Below are 5,847 nucleotides of genomic sequence, written 5' to 3'. Positions count from 1 at the left end.
ATGCCTAAAGGATTTAGGAGCAAAGGGCCAACTTTTGAACAATGCCTAAAAGACTTAGGAGCCCAGTTCCCATTGTCTTGCCAACCACACCCAGTTGGGAACTCGGGCTTCTGAATCACTTTGGTGCTTATGAAAATTTGACCCACAAGTTCGATGGAAAACCAGTGTAACTTGTGTTCCTTAACACTCGTAGCTTGTTTTGAAAATCTCCCCTTAGAATGGCATGCTTTCTTGTTTGTGGCCTTGTGTACAAAGTGAACTCCCACATACCCACTTACAACCAAAGCATCTGGGAATTGTAGCTTATGACCTTGAAATGTACTTTATCCTTGCCATGTAGATAAACTAAAGATGAGAGAGAAACAAAAACAGTATATCTATGAAATAAAATACCAAATATGTGAAATGGTGCTATCTATTTACCATTCCTTATATCGCTAGCCATTTAACCTTACTCACTGGAAATTCAATTAACAGTTTTATGAGATAAACAGCAAAGATAGACATGATAAATAATTCTGTGTAATATAAATGATCTATAACTGCTTTTGTACTTAGACAAGTTGCTTTTATTATTATTTTTTAATAAAGCTTTTATAACCAAGGTTTTTTCCTCCCCCCCTTCCTTCCTGGTCAGAAACAAAGCTCTGGATGGAACTTGTAGGTCGTTAGCCTCCAGAGACGAGCTTCTGTAAACCTCTGTGTTTCAAAGGTGTGTCTGGCAATGAATTGTATTGGCAACCTACTGTAGACTCATATTGGGTGCCTTCTGATGCTAAGACTCCAGACATTATGTTGTTATTTTTCTTTCTTTCTTTTTTTTTTTGGCTTTGCTTTCCTGATTTTATACCGACTGTGTGGACTAAGACGCAATGAAATAAAAGTCAGAATAACTCAATGGCTTCAGCTAATTATTGTGTAGGCCTTGATTTTGAATGTGTCATCTCAGTCCTTTACATGGCCTTCACACAGGCTTTGTGTACGTGGCACACTGCAGAGATACCTGATCTAGCTAATGTAACCAGAGGTAGTTAGGAGAATCTGCACATTACTGCATTGTATAGATATGCTCTTACCATGAGAGTGTTTTACTCTGGGCAATACATTCCAGGTCACGAGTAGTCTGCAGCCAATCTAGGGGCTCCTGAGGCTTAGTCTGAGGCCTTAGCCACAAGATTATTTTTGGTGTCTTCATATTTTTCGGTAAGTATTGTTAGCCCCTTCTTGTGCCCAGGTACACAGAGTATACAGGCACTTCATTCATGCTGACTCTTTACCAGAGGCAAGGCCTGGAGTGGGGAATGGGGCCACCTTCTCCACCTCTCCCACCATGCTGCTCAGCACAGTTGAAATGGTTTGGGGAGGGATTGTGCTTTAATGCTTTTATAATTTTTTGGCCATGGGATTGTTCCCTGCCAAGCTGCACTGTCAGAGGGAGGGTGGCTCAGTGAGTTGAATACTGCTTTAGAAAAAGAGTATCCAACTCCATGGGTCCGAGTCCTGACCCCAACCTGAAGATGCCAAAACTATACACAGCTATTTTTCCATTTTATACAAAGAAAGTCCAGAACCCAGGGATCCCTCCCCACCAACACACACACACACACACACACACTCTCCCTCTCTCTCTCTCTCTCTTCCAGGGCAGCATCCATCTCATGAAGCGCCCCATCTTCCTCTGGTGGGTTCTCTTCCTGGCCCCGCATATCTTCTCCTGATTGCCCAGTGGGTCAGCTTCAAGGAGAGCACTAGAGTGCCTTACTCTGGACAGAGGTCCAAATCCCCTCTGGCCAAGGGGAGCCTATAATTCAAGTCCTGTTTTCTGAGTAAGTGCCCTGATGGGCGAATGCAGAGGGGGTGCAGTGGCATGGCTGCATCCCTCTTTTGGACTGCACCATACCTTAGGAAACTAAGGACTTTTTTAAGTCCCCAAAGCAGATGAGAATCCTGCTGCCCCCTTCCTCTGTATGCTCACATTTACATCCCCTTCTCTCCGCTCCACCCACCACTGCTGCCACTGCCACTGTCTCTGGCACAGCCCAGCTGGAGCAGGCTGGAGTGACTCTGAAGCTTCCCCATCTGGGGACAGCAGGAAAAGCAGCAGTGATGAGTGAGAGAGGGTGGAAGGGATAAGACATGACTGAGCACAGAGGGGAAGGGTGGGGATCCTTACATGCCCTGAGGACTTAAAAATGCTCCTGCAGCAATCTTCTAGCACCAGTGTGTGGAGAAGAGGGAGGAGGCTGGGACAGAGGATGCAACATCCCTGAAGCATGGGTTGCTGCTCCCACACCCCTTTGTCAAATCCTGGATGCACCTCTGTCCAGGTGGTTGGGCTGAAAGCTCCTTGTAAAAGCCTGTCATTTTACCTCTGGCAGGTAAGCACGCCCCAGTGGAGTCTATTCTGCCACAGCTGGAAACAGAAAACAAACTGCTTGTAAGTATCAAGACCACAGTTAGGCAGCTCCATAGGTGCCACTTCAGTGTGTAAAGTGGAAATAGGATTTAGCCTTTTGTCTGTGTTCTGCCAGTCTCTGTTATCATCACATATGGTGAAGCCTCAGCCTCAGCCTCAGCCTGCCATATTTAAAATCTTCCATAGTTTCCTGCTTCCTTTCCCAAACTGAAGAGTCAGTAGGCATGATGTCACTGCAGGCTTTGACAGGCCCTGACAATTCCTCTAACACACTTTAAATAACATGAGCATTTCAGTGAATGTGTTGGCAATATGATCCAAAGCACCCAGGTCCTGAGGGTGCAGTTCAGTAGGAGATGTGGGGGATTAGCAGGCTGTGAGCAGTATGTACAGCCTTAATGTCTGGCAGTGAAACACTGATGCTTCCATTCATCCATGGCTCTTAGCCACTCACTGAGCTCAGCAACTGGAATTGGCAGAAATGCAATGGTTTACACTTGGTCACCTCCTAAAGCTAATTATTAATAATGAACCAAATCCCAAGGCTCTTCCTTACTGTTTACTCAGGGTAAACTCAGCCCTTGGTTGGGATAAACTCTTGCTGGCATCAATAGGAATCAAGTCTGAGTAAAGACTTAATGGACCCTGTGTGACGAGCTCAGGACTGGTCCAGGATAAGAAGCATCCATCCCAATATGCCCAAAAGGATAATGTACTGAAGGGACCTGTACACAAAACAAATCACAGTCACCTGACAAGACATACAAGGTTGCTTGAGACGTGGCTGTGGTTTGCAGCCCCCAGCCATTATGAGGGCCTGGATACCAAGGAAGATAGGGGCCATGCAATGTTCCTTCACAGAGCAGATCCTGAGCTGGAACGGCCATACCCAAGGCAGTAAAATCCCTACTAGTGCAGGGAGCTGGTACTACTGGCCTCCCTCAAAGGTACTTTATGTGCTACAACTGTGTGCACACCTAGGCTAGAGCTGGATGGCAGGCAGTATCACTCCCACTTGGTCTCTGCTGACAGATGGGGTAAGGAGAGAACAGGCATATCCTTCCTAGTACCTTCCCAGCATCTACAAGTTGGAAGGATCCAACACGGGCCAGTTTTACAAGCCCCACTCCTGAGTTTCAGCTCCCTGATAATGGATTATTTTCCAAATGGGGTGAGTGGCAGGAGCTACTGACTCGATCTATTCTCCTCCTAGTTCATCAAGGGCAGTTTTTCAGCCTGCTGCTAAATTCATTCATCTGAGGTGCTTCTCTCACCCACTAATGCACATACCTTCAAATATTTCCAGGCATCTAATTCTCAGTGAAACCAATGGCACTTAAACGCCTCAGGGGATCTAAGTCTAAGTGAATTGCCCAAGGTCACACAAGAAGTCTGTGGCAAAGCCAGGACTCAAACCCAGTCTCTCAATCATACTAGACAAGATTTTTTTTTTCTTGCAACCCTAATTGAATATGTAGGGTGGGGGGGAACATTAACATTTTTTTTTTCTTATGAGAAATGTTTGAAACAACTATTTTCTATTTGAATACACTTTTTGAAAAGAAAGGTTTGTTTCATTTTGAATTAAAATGCAATTTTGTTTCAGTTTGTAAAACACTACAGCTAATTGTGTTCTAAATAGAAGCACATTCATTGTTTGAAATCAACATGGTAACGTAAACTATTGCACCATTTCAGGGATCTTCTTAAACCAAAAAGGGCATTTTTAAGTCAAGGAATGTGATTGTTTTAATGTAATCTGAAAGGTCAATTCAAAATGAAATGTTTCTTTTCCCTCAGGAAAAAAAAAATCTTAATTTTTCATGAAATTACTTTCCCTCTGGAAAAAAATGAGTTTTATTGAAACTATATTTCTTCATGAGACAACATACTATGAAAAACTCTTTACCAGATTTTGAGTCCATCTTCTTTTCTGTAGTTAACACATCAAACCCCAACAGCATTGAAGTGCCAAGGAATTCTATGCACTCTCTGTCACCCTCAAAGCAGGATTTGAGACGTAGGGTGCATCTACATGAGATGCTTTAAGATGTTTAGCCTACATTTAAGGTGCATTAGGGCTCACATCTACACGTGTGCACCCTTAATGCACTTAAGAAATGGCAAATTTAGGCTAGTCACACCTAAATTTGATACCTGCAAGTGCAGACCCAAGTCAGTCCGCACACACAGCATTAATATGCTTTAACTCCTGCACTTGTAGATGCCTGCCTAAACCCACTTAATGCGCATTAAGATAATGTGCATTAAATTGAAACACACTCAAATGCATGTGTAGACACACTCCTGGAGACGTGCTTCTGGTTCTGCTGCAAGTGGCCCTTTCACAGTTGAGAGAGGCCTGAGGTAGCCCTGGGTTAGAATGGCCACTGGCCATCAGCACCAAGAGGGCAAGACTACCATAGGACACAGAGCAGCAGGGGCAACTGGTACCACCTTAGTTGGGGGGACACATGCCCTCCCAGCAACCCGGGGGAGTGTCCCCCCATGGATAATCTCACTGACTGAGGGGGCTGGAGGTCCCCCTGCAACCGATTGTGCCAATCTGGAAGCAGCCATGGCACTCCTGGAAGTGACCATGGTGCTTCATCTAGTGCTCCCACTCCCTGGCTGGCGCTCACAGGGGCGGTACCGGTGCTCCTGCCAGTCACCTAAGCAGTGAGCATGGCCGGTCAGGGGATGCACCTACACTCTCAGGGGGTGCCCATGCACCCCCATGCACCCCCTACATGTCGCCACTGCAGGGCAGTGGGGTTCTCTGTCTCCAGCAGCCAGCTTGGGGTGTGTTACATTCCCTAGGAGCCTGGCTGCTGGGCTGGCTACTCTCACTCAGCTCTGCCGGTGGCCTTTGAACCTTCAGGTCCTGCATTAAAGCTGGGTGAGAGAACCTTGCTTTTCCTGGCACTGCTGCCAGGCACTCAAGCGTTTCCCAGAAGCTGGCAAAGAACACTACTTGGCTCCTGTGTGGCGGAGGAGCAGAGTCATTTGTGTGTAATGAGTGACATCACTCCTGTGGGAATAACAAGTCCTTGTAAGTGCAAGAGAAAGACTCAGTCACTCTGTGGCACAGACTTTTACAAGGAGCTTCATGCAGGATCCAGGTTTCTTCTGTCTCATACTGCCAGTGTCCTTTCACCTCTAGGCAAATGAATCTTTCCCCCACCACAGCACAGCCTTTTCTTGGGTTGAGCCTGGCAGCCTTTGCTTGGGTTGAGCCTGGCAGCCTGCCTAGCTGAACAGCCAGCGGGTAGGAGTCATTATTCCAAACAGGACAAATCTCTGACAAAAAGGCATGAGGAGATGTATAATAATGATAGTGATGATGAAGATGTTGTTATATTCAGAGGTCTAACTAACAATCTTTGCACCCTGGGCAAAACTCCAGTGTCTTGGGAGTGTTGGTGGGGGGG

This window comes from Alligator sinensis, unplaced genomic scaffold (assembly GCF_000455745.1).
Source record: "Alligator sinensis unplaced genomic scaffold, ASM45574v1 scaffold584_1, whole genome shotgun sequence".
In the NCBI taxonomy this organism is placed as follows: Eukaryota; Metazoa; Chordata; order Crocodylia; family Alligatoridae; genus Alligator; species Alligator sinensis.
The sequence above is the reverse complement of the archived record's forward strand: the minus strand, read 5'-3'. Positions refer to the sequence as shown.